General features: G+C 42.9%; 1 protein-coding gene across 1 annotated transcript in view; it reads left to right on the top strand.

Moving 5' to 3' along the window:
- rgs18 (regulator of G protein signaling 18) overlaps positions 1 to 15,099 on the top strand; it is a 64,839-nt gene that overhangs the window by 7,598 nt on the left and 42,142 nt on the right. The window lies entirely within an intron of this gene.

The following is a 15,099-nucleotide window of genomic DNA, read 5'->3' as shown; positions in this document are numbered from 1 at the left end:
CCAAAACACAGTTTCCGCCTCCTGTTTCCAGCATTTCACCTCCTCCAACTCTCATCATGTCTATAGGTTTAGTTTTCTACACTGGAAAGTCAAAAAGCGAGAACCAAGATTTGGTTTGTTCAACGGCAGCTTTCAACAAGAGCCATCTGGAGCTGGCCAGGGAATCCATCATCTGCATATTCAGCCGGTGAGCAGGTGGAGGGAGGCTCAACTGATGCATTTCAATGCTCAGCGCAGGCCCACCACTGATGCACATGATGCTATCTATCTGTGTATTATCAAATGTCAAGTGGATATGGAACATACGGACTTGCCGTAGCGAAGTTGACAAATCCATGTTAAGCAGCCTCGGGCCTCGGCACAAGTCGAACGTTAAAGACGCCGATTCAGGCATCTCCTTCTGGAAAGCTCCGCACCTGCCGGCTGCCCGACGCGAGATGTATTTTTAATGGTACTGACTTTTATAAATGCACGCATGACTTGTTTTTTAACTGCCGTCGAGCTCCATTCGCTTTCTCGCCTAATGATGCTAACGACCGCCGCCCGCCGTCATGTCAATATGTTTGCTACGTTTTTTCTATGAATTATGAGTCAGGGGGAAAAAAAATACATAAGTTTTCCAAAGAATACCCCGCAGGAGGCTAACACGTTTGGACTCACTACCACAGAAACAAAATGCGCTGGCGGGGGAGGCTTGTGAGGCAACAGCAGGATGTGCGACACCAAAGCTAATTGGGTACATTGCTGCAAATGGGCTTGTGTGCAAGAGAAAGATGATTTAGAGGAAAGACATAGCGCTAATGTGCCCACTTATTTTGAAATATAGCTACTGGGTGACACAATAGGTTGAGCGGGAGCAGAAGGTGTCAGTAAACAAGGCACAGATGTCACCTCAGAGCGAGAAGGGCGCCGCAACCTCGTCCATATTTATTGCGGGGTTGATTAGATTGACTTTGTTGCGCAACATGGCCGCTGCGAACCATAGACGGATGGGAAATACTACCCAAGATACATTGAGTCCAAACACGGTTATGTGTTGCTGAAGTGATGTAAGGGAATAGTGGCGAGGGAAATGGAGAGTGATGCCACCACTGACCGCTGTAACTCAACGTTAGCTTGTTAGCGTAATACAATTACCGCATTTTCCGGACTATAAGGCGCACCTTCAATGAATGGCCCATTTTAAAACTTTGTCCTTATATAAGGCGCACCGGACTATGAGGCACACCATTAATGCAACCTGTCCGATTTTTAATCCAAATCAAATCATTCTCCATTTTATCTTTTTATTTCAACTTCAGACGCAACAAATTACTTTATAATCACAAAATAATGATCCATAGTCTTTTTGATTCATGATTCATAGTCTTCAGCGGGCCACTTATGATTGATTTCATGGCGCAATGCTTCGGGCCAGTTTGAATTTAGGAATTTGATCCATATATAAGGCTTTTGAGAAAACTTTAGGTCTTTAGGTGCGCCTTATACGGTAATTCTCAATCTTGCCCATTACTGTTGTCCTGGTTCATGACATTGACATCATGTGAGAGTGAAAGAAAACATTTGTTAGTGTTTTGAGTGAAACAGACGCACTGGCCTTTTTATTTTTCCTTAATCAGGATATACCTTGAGAGACCATACTCTGAGAGCCTGCTTGGCAACATGCAAGTGGAGAAATGGTGGCAGGGAGGCAGGCAGGCGGGTGATCTTCTAAGAAAGTCAACCTGTGCATGCTGCTCATTAGATTACCAAGTCATGCTCGCAGCGTGCTCCGAAAGCACACAAAGAAAGCGTTGGGCGCCGTTCTTTGTCAAATGGACGCGTCTTGTGTGCGGAGTGGTAGCTTCATTAGCTTCACGTCTCATTTAGCTAAACAAGGTAAATTGAAGAAAATAATGAACGGAAACACCGCTTTGCAAGTTGTTGTGTATGTCCAAATTGGCACTAATGACAGCCATTATTTGAACATGTTTAAAGAATACCGGTGGTAATGTTGTATAGTAATTTACTTTCATACTATAATGAATCACCTCAAGCACTATATATATGTAGTAAATGTATACATGCGGATATGTATTTGTATAATTATATGTATTTGTTTACGCATATGTGTACATATATGTATTTGTATATGAATATGTATATGTATGTGTACATATATTTTTGTGTATATATATATTTGTATTCGTATATGTAGTATATGTGTATCTCTAAAAGAAAAATAGTTCTAAAACAATCGTTAAAATAGGCAGAGGCCTATGGTGACACTTTAACCCGAACTGCTTGTTTGATGGCTTGCACTCCCAAAACAAGACAACATGTTCCACTGCAGTGTCTAATAGAGCCCATGAAGGATGAAAGGAAAGTTTGACACAGCACACCATTTGTACAGTGACAGCGTAACACTTTTAAACCCACTCAACTCAGTGAAAATACCAGCAGGAAGTCACGAGTTTGCGTCTGCTCAATGCACTATAACAAGCAATTCATTTGTGAAATATTGGCAAGCATTCATTTTTTTCCCCTAAACACTTATTTGCCTTTCATTAGGGCTTTTAGGAGGATTATAAATTTCTGATTGTTAACATTCAAGCTTTAAAGGCTGACAGCTGTTTTTGACTTTATTGTCCTAAGTGAGTGTTACACTAATGACCAATAACTTTCCCATGTTGCCAAATTCCAGTCATGTGACTGCGAGCCACAGTCATGTGTGGGAATTTCTCTCTCCCCATGGGATGGAATCACTGCGAGATGCAAGCCGGCAGGAAATTTCTTGGCGGGGGCACCGATCACTCGAGGTGAAATGTCTCCTGAAGGATTATGGGACTATTTACGGCTCCAGAAATTCTGAGGAAACTTCAGTGAGAAAACAAGTGCGAGAGCCAAAAGTCAAAGGTACACATAATAGAGAATTAATCAGGACCGTAGCTACGGATGCATCGGCCAGAAGGTGAAATAAACTTGAGAAAAAGCAAAGCAATATTCACACGTTAGGATTCTCTGTTCCTCAATTGCTCCTTTAAAATAAGTTTGGCCAAGATCATACCTGTCCTTTGTTTTTGCCATGCCCACCCAAAATCAGGAAAAAATGGATAGGGTTGGAGATTTCTTTTTTTTTTACACAGGATGCCCTTCAAGCTAAGACTGTGTGTGAGCTGATGATGAAATGTAAAGATTTATTCTTTGAACAGACTCACTGCTCACTCTTGTGTTGAATCTGGACAATAACACCCATGTTGTAGTACTGGACTGCATGCGTTTGCCTTTGTAGCCAGCTGGTGACAGCAGAGTCACATCTATCTATGCAAGGAACAACTGAGCCACCATTCCGTCCTTGACATCTACAAAAAATAAAAATAAAAAAAATTGTCACAGACATGCCGTAAATGAAAAGGCACACTGAATTAATTTCTAACAGAAAAATACTTGGGGGTGCACATTCTTAAGATGATGCTGTGCACTCAGGAAAGGCGTAAATTCCAAGCCTTAGAAACATTAAACAGGCTTTTGTGTCACATAATAGGATTGTGTCAGCATGTATGCCTGCGAGCTACTGAATTAACACTGGATGGGACTTGCAACACACACACACACACACACACACACACACACACACACACACACACACACACACACACACACACACACACACACACACACACACACACACACACACACACACACACACACACACACACGTATGCATCATACATCTTTTCCCGTCTCACGTGATCATGTGTGCCTACGTTCTGCTTGAATAGCAAACATTTCAGCATGTTTGTGTTCTATGAAAAAAAATGATGCCTCTCCGCATCGTCCTTATGTTATTGCATTAAACATTAGCACGCCGTCAAAGTTTCTGGGTTTGAATCTGGTCTCACGCTTGCTGACTTTGAATCTCCTCGCTGTGCTTTTTCTTTGCATACTGTCGCTTTCTCATGCATTCCTAAAACGTGCATGTTATGGAAATTGAAGATTGTAAATTTCCCATAGGTGTGAACGTTAGTGTTTGAATAGAGCTATGCCTTTTGTGTTGGGTTGCTAGCTATAGTCCAGGGTCAGCCAGAGTCAGCTGGGAAATGCTCCAGCTCACGGCTAAAAAAAAAAAAAAAGTAGTCTTCAATCAGTGGGTTGGACTAATTCACTAATTCACACTGACTGCGGAACAGATGCGCTCCACAAAGAGCAATTCTGACCTCAACCTGAATATTGACCGAAATGGAGTCTCAGTATCTTCTAGCTGGCTGGCCAACAGTAACAACATGAGCAGCTGGTTCCAGGCAGAGGTGGACCTGCTTTGCATATCTCCCTTTTTTTGGTTTTGTTGCGCTGCTGTTTTGTACTAGCGACGGCGCGGGGTGGCCGAGTCGTAAATGCACAGCTGCTGCTCTGAATGAAAAAGGTCTCCTCTTCAGCTACTTGAGCCCGCGTCACACAGCGAAGATGCATTTGCAAGCTCTTTTGTGTCAAGTGGCCTCTGCTGGACCTTTTTGTGTAACAACATGATGTATTCGGTAATGACAACATGCGTTCTCCATGTACTGCCGTTCGAAAAGTTTCATATTTAGTCACAGAAATATTTGAGACCAGAGCAGTGACAAGCAGTAGGCGACAGTCTATGTTTTGTTTTTTTGTTTTTCAAATGGAATGACCTCCCTGAATAAAAATCTCTCAAATTTGTCAGATTCATTCATTGCTTGGAACACTTAAGGTTCAAGTATGACTCACAATTTCAAATATTTTGTTGCAGTTGGTCCATGTGAACTTCCGCTGTGACTCAACCCCTTCCTCTCAGCATCATTCAGCTCAAAATGACACTGGCGGGCGTGAAAAAAAACAAAAAGCCATTCTCCTGGCCCATTAAAAATAACACCATCCAAGAAAATTCCATTCTCTACAAATTGTGTATTGTACACGCTGCCTGCCCGCCTAAACAGTGTCCAGAATGACCTCCAAGTTTATGATACGCTGGCTATTATTATTTTAAACTAGCATTTGGGGCAGGATGCCAAGTAATTTTCTGTCATATTAGTGGAGAATTACGGCTGCAGGATAAAAAAAAAAAAAAAAAAAAGGCAAACTTCAGCCTCACAATGTTCAGTTCTGAACATATTCATCAGAGCACTTAAGCTAAAAGGGTAATTTCATAAATGGAGATAAAATCCATTAAGGTGATTTGTCTACCTTCCAAAGAGAATTTCATCGTGTTTTTAGTCACAAGGAGCAACACGCGGGCGACAAAGGAAAAGGCTCCATCAATGATTGGAGGCAAACGTGTGGCCCGAGGATGCTGCAGGTGCCGTCCGTGCGAGCTAGTCAAATCGATGAGGTCATCCCGAGTCGTTATACGCGCCAAACGGGAGAATTCGCTTGCAAGATGACCATTTCCGTTCCTCCGAGGTCACAGATGCCGACGCAGATGTCGTAATTTGGAAGTATATGGAGTGAAGTTGAATCTTTTACTCCCAAACTAATTTTATTTTGTAGTTTTGGTCGGTTTGGTCATGTTTTCCTTGCGTCTTTCGTCACGTTATTGTCTTGTTGTTGTCAACCAATCAGCTCTCTGCTTTCGTCAGTTCATTTTGCTGTGGTGGTTATGTCTTGTCCTGCTCCTCCATTTATTTATGCCAGTGCCTTGATTGCTTTTTTGTTCTGTCTAAATTGAAATATGATCTGAGTTGCTTCACCTTCTTGCGACCCAGAATTTGGGTCCTACATGAAATAGATCAAATCTCTTGTGAGACATCACACCATTTGATAAGTGTGAGATTGCGGGGGATGAAAATCGTTGAAAAAAGATGAAACCAAAATATCCCCTTGAAGAACGCAAAGTCAGCTTGATCAGACTCAGACCCACTTTTGACCCAAATGAGGACAGAAAATGGATGAATAGGATTATAGAAACTCCCCCCCCCAAAATTGTGACGAGTTAACTTCAGCAAGCTAAGAAAATGATGAAATAAAATACCCAAGCTTTTCTCCAAATAAGCATAAGCTGCATGACATCAATCTTTAAATGTTTCTGGACTGTGCACAGTGACTGCTGCTGTGTTCAGTTATTTTGCCTCTTTTCACCATTTCTCTCCCGCCTGGAGCTGTCCAAATTTGATAATTATAAAGTATTCTATCCTTTTTAAGCATCATTATTCATCTGCCATACCAGTAATAAAACATTCACCCACCCCCTACCGACACATATTTAAGACTTTGAATACCAAATTCGAATATTTTCCCCAGTCCCCTTGCAGGAGCAACACGGAATGCGAGTCAGTCGATTGCAACGGGGCTTCAAATGTCAGTCGTAGAGGCTGCACAGCGGCTGCAACTTGGGAGTTATTTAACGACCGTGGGACAAAAAAAAAAAAGATCCACACTAAGGAAAGTCACTGGGGTGTCCCTTGCCTGTCGAGGACGAACAAGGACAGACGGCGGGAGGAAAATACGTCGAGGCTGGAACTCATGCAAATCGGCCCACATGCGTGTTGGTGCTCACTTTACCCAAGAGAGCTCTTATGGCTTATCCAGACAGATATGCAGACTAAGCCAGCACTGATTATGTTTAATTAAGAATCACTTGTGAATGTTCTCTGTGGATGTAACATCTCACTAACAGAGGATAACATGTCTTCCGGGTCACTTTGAAGCTTCCCTTCAGAGTATGGTACTGAGCTCATGCCAAAAAGAACCATACATATGGAAAAATAAATAACCAGCGGGTACATGAAATTGACTTTTTGTCACTTTGTCAGTTGTAATCCTATTCTTTTGTTTGGATACGGGCGTTTGCGCCATTGTGGGAGCGAACACCGGACAATGGAGGCGGCCCATCCTATTCCCTTTAAGATTGGTGCAGGAGAGGGATAAAGGCACAGTTTAAGGAAGTGCAAAAACAAAAAAAAGAGGAAAATGCATCCAAATATTTCTTCACAAAAAATGTCCACACCTAAATGTCATCTTGAGAGAGACTTGCCATCCATCCATCCACTCTGTTAGTGTGTTGGGCGTTCATTTGGGTGCTAAAAGGAAGCCTGTCGGTCAGTGAAAGGTAACAAGCGTCTCTGAAACTCAGCCAATTTGTCTCCATTTGAGCATCCCTGTGATCCACGAGGGCTGTCGTTTCTGTGTGAAGATGACTTCAGTGAAGCCACAAAGAGGGATGGTGACACCTGAGCGGGGCTTTTGCGTCCAAGTGCTAAAGTGAGGCTGCCACGGCAGCGCTGGCTGGCTAGCCACACTGTGTAAAAGTCACCTGCATTGAGAGTAATGAATTCAGCGAGAGAAGCAGACATCTCTTTCATCTTCACCAGGACTTGAGACACTCTTTCTTCATCATCATCTAAAAAAAAAAAAAAAAGTGCACGCTCACGATACAGATCCCGGAGTAGGAGGAGACTTGTCTTACTTTCCAAGATCTTTCATCACTTTACCTCTTGTTAGTACTCGTCACTGGCTTCCATTGTTGCCAAGCTTGATTGGAACATAAAACGCACACCGAACGATAGGGGCAGGTAACAATTATTTGCGCTCTCACGATTCCTTTTATTGGCCTTGATTAATGAGAGGTAAAATTAAGGAGGAAATGGCAAAATTGGGAGCCCGCGTGCTGCACGGAGGAGTCGGTTGCCATGGTAACAGAATTGAATGAAGGCGAGCCACGTCACTATTTTCTTCATCTGGAAAGATGAGTGTAATTGCTATATTGCAAGGGGTCACCATTCCTGATCCTCTGGGTCCTGTTGCACATTTTGGACGTCTCCATGGCAGCCGATTGAAATGATCAAATAGCGACGTCTGCGGAAGCTGGATAACCATCATTTCAATTGAGTGTGTTGTAACAGGGAGATGTCGCCAAGCCAAACAACCATAGATGATCCAGATGCGCCGGATGGGGCTCAGAGGATGAAGGAGTGGAAAAATGAATTAAGCAGATCGGGAGGGCGGCAATATTAAAATTGAGTGTGACGGCCACCTGTATAAACGTTCCCTATTAGCGCTCGTCTTGCTAATGATTTCTCTTTTGCACCTGCCTCATTTGCATAATGGATTCCTCGTTGTTGCTTTCCAACTGGACGATACCCGGGTGTGTCATTGACTTGGGTTAACATGGTGATGATTAGGCTTTCCTTTTATTTATTCATTCATCTATTTATTTTAATTTAGGGAAGTGTATTTTATCTATAGAGCAATAAACGAGAACCAAAATTACGCCCTAGTTGATATCACAACATTTTGGAATTTCCAAAAAAATCACATTTGTTTTCGAAGTTTTAATAAAAACATGTCTTATGTTTATTTTAAAGAACAAGTCAACATGTAATAAAACAAACTGTAATAAAAAAAGATCTATTGGAAGCCCAGCCGGTAAATCTCAAAGGCCTCGTGGTGAGCGAAAGGCAAATAACGGACCTACGCTAACGCCAACCTGGCATTAATAATGAAATCATTGTATAGTAAATTGAAATGCTGCCCAGCCATGGGAGGACCACGGCGGTCTCTCAGCAACAGTGAGCCGAGCCGCCAAAGCCGTTGCATTTATAAGAAGCTGCAGGCGCCTGACGGAATCCTACGGAGAGAAAGAAGCGCAACTGTCGTCACTGTGAAAGCTGCGACAATAACTTTGAAATCAAATGTTGACAACAGATTGGAGATTCTTACAGAGTTCACCGTCAGTGAAAGTGGCCTCTGAGTATTTGTTGCTTCTTTTATTCGGTTTAACCGCAAGATGATTTTTCTGCAACCATTTCATGTCCCCGTTTGAGCTCATTGCGAGAGGAGAAAGTCGAGCAGGGTGTCATCTGCATCTGATGATTTGGGCTGCCCGATTCCTGAATGATATTGGAATCGTTGAAGGCCATCTCTCCCAGAAAAATGCTCAAGGTTGTCTAAAACAGTTCAGGCTATGTCAAAGGCTGATGGGAAATGTGAACGAATGATGCGCTTCCCTCGTTCTCAAACAACCGTTGACTCATTTGTCACCCTCAGGAGATGAGAGATGCTGCCACAGGGCCACAGAATGACTCACAGACTTGCCACGATGAGTCCAGGAAGGAGAGAAACAACTCTGGCGGCAACTGTAACTCCAAGAGCAGAAAGTCAATCCAAAAGTTCTCCAAGTTGATTTACCATACGTGCAAGTGTGCTGTGGATGCATTTCAGTCCGGACACCTCGGAACACGCCAAGCACACAAAATCGATTCTGATCAATTAACTGTCCCACAATAATACATCAAATAGTCCAATAATACTACTACTAATAATAAAAAAAATACCAAAAAAATAAATAAAGTTAAGAGAAATAATATATATACAATAAATTATATCAATTTACTCTGTATCACAATAATACATCAAATAGTCCAATAATAATAATAAAAAACAAAAATAATAATAAAATAAATATATAAATAATATATATTAAATTAAATAAATAAAATTATAATCCCGTAAGTAATCCAACGCACCAAGTTTCCATTACGTTTGTCAATAAATCTTTGTGTGGACACTTTTAAATCTCTGCAACAATCTGTCACCTTTGTGACAATTGCAGTAAGGATGATATCCCACGCCGTACGTCTCGCACCTCAACACGTTCGGATTGGCTCCCGCAAACATCAAACGTGTTGAAAACATCAACCGAGTCAAATTTCCAATCTCTTAACGGTGGCTGCGTTTGACAGTTAAGTGATGTTGTGTCAAATCGAAGACATTTGCAAAGCGACGACTGTTGTGGGCTTGTCACCAAAGCCTTCTTTGAGCTGCTCATTTCTGTCTGTCACTTTGCTGGTATATTCTCTCAAAGTCAGTTTGTCAAGTTGTACCTGTTTAGTTTATTCCTTTGTTGTCCCCGGGGGTCTTGTGGAATGAATCCCTCAGATGGGACTTTAACATCCAACCTCCCAAAAAGCCATAACCCTTTTGAAGCTCCAGTAACTTGACAGTCTGATGGCGTAACGGTTCACTTGCCTGACTCGCGCACGGGGACCATCGGGCTCAATTCCCACTCGGTGACAGTGAGCGGTTGTCAGTTTCTCGATGTGGCCCGTGATTGACGGGCAATTTTGTTTTCCATCCAACTGAGCTTGGAATCTGGGTGGGGCTCCACATACCTTGGAGAGGATAAGCGCTGTGAAAATACCGTCACGGATCGCTTCAACGTGGGGAAAGAAAGCCACCGACCGAGGCGGGAGTCGATTAAGATTCCGCCGCATGCTGTTCAGACATGAGAGGGAAAAGAAACTAAAGACGACATTGAAAAGGTCACAAGGTGCATGTACAGTATGATGCACAAACCTTTCAAATTCTCCACAAGTCACGTTGAATTTGCCGAAGCTTGCAGCAGATCCTTTGGTGCGTTTTAACCTTTGCAACTCCTCCAGCGAGCTTTCCTGTTGTGAAAGTTTTTTTTTCTTCCACATTTGGAAAAAAGATAAATTGCAGGCAAACCGTAGCAAGAGAATTCGACTGTCTCTGTCTGGAACTGTGCTGTCAAGAATAGAAAGAGGATGTGCAAGCCCACCCACGGACAGAAATTGCACTCACACATAAAAAAATAAATAAAAAAAAACTAATCCCAACATTTGTCCTTCTATTGAGCGGCAATGGTCCCCGGGCGGGCTGCTTCTCTGTCAAGTCCGTGGCTCCAGATGTCTAGAAAAGCCTTTCAGATCAAGTGAACTGAGTGATGTATCTCTTTGCCATGTGTGATGATGTTTCTTGGCTGAGTTTTCATGCATGTATTTTTCCCCAAAAAATAGTTAAGAAAACAATCACTATTATCACCTTCCAAATCAATTTTTAATCAAGGAAGCCACCTCCTACAAATTCTTCGCAAGCCAACCGCCGCTGCGGCCAACGTAATTTGTCGATTCCAACGAGTTCCCAAAATGACTCATTCAAAGGTTTGGAAGTTAACAGTGGCAATGCGCTAATGCTCGGCTGCCTGCGGAGGGGCAGATTGGAGCTGCGGAATGTTAAGAGACCAAAAGTCAATGCTTGCCCTTCCTCAGGTTATCTGAACCTGACTTGGCCTGCCTCTGTGTACGTGTGTGACTCAGTGTGTGTGTGTGTGTACGGCTGATCTAAAGCTCAGTGGCATTAGCCGCTCCACCAGCAAAAAGACACGATGTGCCTGGACCATATGACTGGATTTAGTGTGACCCAGTTAAGATGAAGTCTTTTACTGCTTGGCTGTAGTGAATTCTCTTTTAATTGAAGAGACAGCTCGCAAGCGAGCGATGGGGCAGCAACTTCCAAAGGGCATTCAGGTAGTAGATTTTTACCGGAGGTGAGATTTGTCAGCCGTCTATGATTAGTAACGCGACTTGAGCGCCCGCCGCATCGGCGTAACGCGGCACGGTGCTGCGAAACAATCCTCCGTCGGCTCATTTATTCCGCCGGCCGGCCGGCCGGCCAACAACACATTTGGAGAGATCAATGGCTTGTGATTTTGAGACGTAATTACTACTTCCAGCTCAGGTTTTCTCAGCTACGTGCGGATATAGTTGCTTCCTTCTCAATAATTGGCCACCAGGTCCCCAGCTGTGAGATTAGCGTCCATCCAGATATGGCAGCTTCTGCTTTCTAGCAGTCCCCATGGGCTCCCAGTCCTGATTCCAATGGCTTTTATTAAACAGCTTATTCCATCCTAATCGCAAAAAATGCTCTTCGGATGCTTTATTTTTATTTTTATTTTTTTATATGAGCACGGCACAGTTTGATTAATGTGATCAGGGAGTGTAGAAAGTGCTGCCGGGCTCCAGGCAGCCAACAATGCTGAACAAATGAACCGTACTAATTGTTTGTTTGAGAATTGGCACATTAATACCATTAAAAATACAGAGCACGGTATATGGAGCCATTGCTTGCTCACGGCGCGTGGGACAAATATGGAGCTGCTATGCTAACACGTGACCCTGTTACTGCACCGGCGTCGACTGTTTGGACAAACCTCAGAAGTATTAGAAGCTGTAATGATGTTATCCCCCCCCCGAAGAAAAAAAAATAACGTCCTTTTGAAACTTAAGCAGCTTCTAATGTGTTTTGGGGGGGGGGTAAACATTTGGAAGAGGAGGCGACTGCTGCAGTGGCGGTAAAGATCTTAATGAGATGATGAAATGTTCTCCAATGGTTGCTACATATTGCACACCATATGTCACTCTCTTGGGAGTGACATTTTAGCTGTGAGTCATACACACAAAGTAATGGAACGCCGCAATTATCTGGTCAAATAATCAAATTGATAACATGACAAGCACTCTCCAGATCTTGATGAATGTAATTGTGCCGAGAAGCCACTTAGATGGACCGTCGGGCTTTGCGAAGATAATCAAAGTGGAGAACGTGTACTTCCTGTGCGTGAGCTTGGTAAAATCAAACCCAAGTGCCTTTTGAATGTATTTATGTTTCAAATGTATTCTTAGATGTCGCAGGTTTGATCTCCGGTGGCCCTAAGTGGGATTTCTGCTCTCTCCTTCTCGAATGTTGAGTTAAAAGAGGCTGATGCAGAATCAGGAGACTAAATCCCAAATCCCTGTTGGCGCAAACCCCGGGCAGGCAGGCAGGCAGGCAGGCGGGCAGGCACACTGGAGTTGACGCCGCACTTATCAGTGATCTGCCAAGCATTGTAAATCCTCTCCATCTGCATACAACTCCTTGATCCTCACTGTGTCATTAGCACTTTGGCGATAATGAGTGGGTGGGCTAAAGAACGGTAACCTTAGCTTTGCATTACCTCTTGTATGTGTGTGCGTGCGTGCACGTGAATCACAATCACCCGTCATGAAAAGACTTTATGCAAATCCAAATGCTCGTGTTGTTGTTAATCATGATCCTCTGCATTTTATTGTGCAGCTCTCCGCTCTCCGAATGAAATAAGATGATGGTGTTGATTATGGCTGATAGCGAGGAAATGGCAAATGGCCACGACTGAATTATTCTCAAGCATCTAATCAGTAACTTCATTTGGTTTTATGGCGCAAAGGTCCATCCTTGAGGGCAATGATCCATATTTTGCTTTCTTGACGCAGAAAGTACGAGCTTTCGGTTATATGAAATGAATTGATCGGAACGTGACGATCGCTTTTGGATCGATTGCAGAGGGCCCTTCAGAAGCCCCCCCCCTCCCTGTGCATAAGGGTGGGGGCTCACAATTTGCTCCTTTTGCTAACTGGACAATAGTCGGTGCCTTGCACATTATTATGCAAGTCACCGTAGGTGTGCATTTTGTTAAAAAAAGAAGACGGCTCTTTCTGCTCATAAAAAGATCGGCCTTTGAAGAATTAAATCACTTGACATTTCAAGAAAATTGTCATAATGGTAATTAATTTGTGACTCACTTGAATAACTTCCTTCCCTTTCAAAGCATCAAGAAAAGTTTTTGTTGGGCAAATGTATCACATGAATAAGAAAGCGGCTGTTAAAAGGCAATAATAAGCAGCGTATGTGGAGACGTCTCCCTGACCTTTTGCTGTTATAGTAATGCGGTCAAATAATTCGCATTCAAGGCAAGGCACGATCCCACGCTGTAAAAAATACCATGAAGGCTATATATATATATATATATATATATATATATATTTTTTTTTTTTTTCAATATATACACACAGTACATGTTAATGTGTAGGCGTCTGTGACGTATCATCTGCTATTATTCCGGATGCCTCCCATGGGCTGATCCTCTCCACAAAGTGTGCCCCCTCCATTGAGGCCCTGCCAACCCCCAGCAGCATGCTTGTTAAACAGACACTCACATTAGTGGAGCTCATGTTTCCTCAGAGACCCACACAACTGCCAAGCCAAAGTAGCCGCTTATCACTCACACTCTGTGCTTGGGTGCACGAGCGGGCATGTGTGCATAGTTGCTTGCACGCATTTAGAATTCCTGCCCTCAACCCCCCCCCCCCCCCGCCCCCACCATCAACGCTTGTCCACCTTTTACCAAATTGCATCATTTTTCTTCTCCAGTGTATTGCACGTTTGAAGCAGTTAAGGTCTTAATCCATTAGTTCTTGTAGACACTTGTAAATTGTTCAGGTGATAGATGTTTTTTTTGGGTGCATACAGTATATGTGGACTTCAGCACAGCAAGTGTTCAATGCAGACTTCTCAACCATCAGTTTGAAGTCCATGTCAATGAATTTTCAGCTCTTTTCCCAACAGAGTTGAGGTGAAGCGCATCAAATGTCAAACAAATTTGTTGAAAATATCGCCACTTGGAAATCCAAAGTGGAAATAGAAGCAGGGCAGGTCAAATTGTCCCGAGTACACAGCAGGACCTGAGCTATTATGTGACACTTAGTAAAGAAACAAACCTTTCTGTTCCCATTAAAGCGTTGCTGGTTAGCCTAATGATTTAATCTTTATGGTCTCATTTCTGTCCAGTTGTAACGGAAAGTGTGCATTCTGGCTGTTATTTAAAAGTAACTTTAATTGCTTTGCAGCTGTTACTTGCCCGTTTGTTGAAACTCAAACAATTAGGCTGGATTTACACGATGTAGGTTCGAAATATATGAAATCTGATATTTTCATATCAGTTAAACATCGGCAAGTGACACCGTTCGAGAGTTCAACCAACATAAATCTCCAAAGTCTCCAAAAATTCAGAGAAAAACGTTGTAATATACCTCGGCTAGTCCCCGAGATACATCGTGGAAATGTCTCGGCAACCAGCGAGGGATCGACTCGCCATCTGTTAGCCAACTCCGAATACTTGTCTATATGTACCCAGATGCTGCTCAGCCATAATCCGAAGAGACAAGTGGATGGACGGATTGATATTTAAAATGACAATTATTGCCTGTACTCACCAAAAAGCCACATTACTTCCACCACAGACATTGACAGAGTAGAATTACAAAATGTGCTTTCAAAATGTGGTAGGCAATACTTCTGTTTATAACCAGGGGGGGGTTAGGGTTAGCCTTCCCAATAGCGCTCAATGTTTCAGGACAACTGAACTCTTTGGCTCCTCTGAAATACATATATCCCTCTTTGTATTCCACGTGAGTAATACCACATGAGCTTTAATCTGCGGCATAGCGTGTTGGGGGAATCTTGATGAAGCGTCGACTTTGTCTTCAGATTTGAATCAAAGCCACGCTG

The sequence above is a fragment of the Syngnathus leptorhynchus genome, chromosome 14 (assembly GCF_054491065.1).
Source record: "Syngnathus leptorhynchus isolate UIUO chromosome 14, UIUO_Slep, whole genome shotgun sequence".
NCBI classification, from domain to species: Eukaryota; Metazoa; Chordata; class Actinopteri; order Syngnathiformes; family Syngnathidae; genus Syngnathus; species Syngnathus leptorhynchus.
The sequence above is the reverse complement of the archived record's forward strand: the minus strand, read 5'-3'. Positions and strand labels throughout refer to the sequence as shown.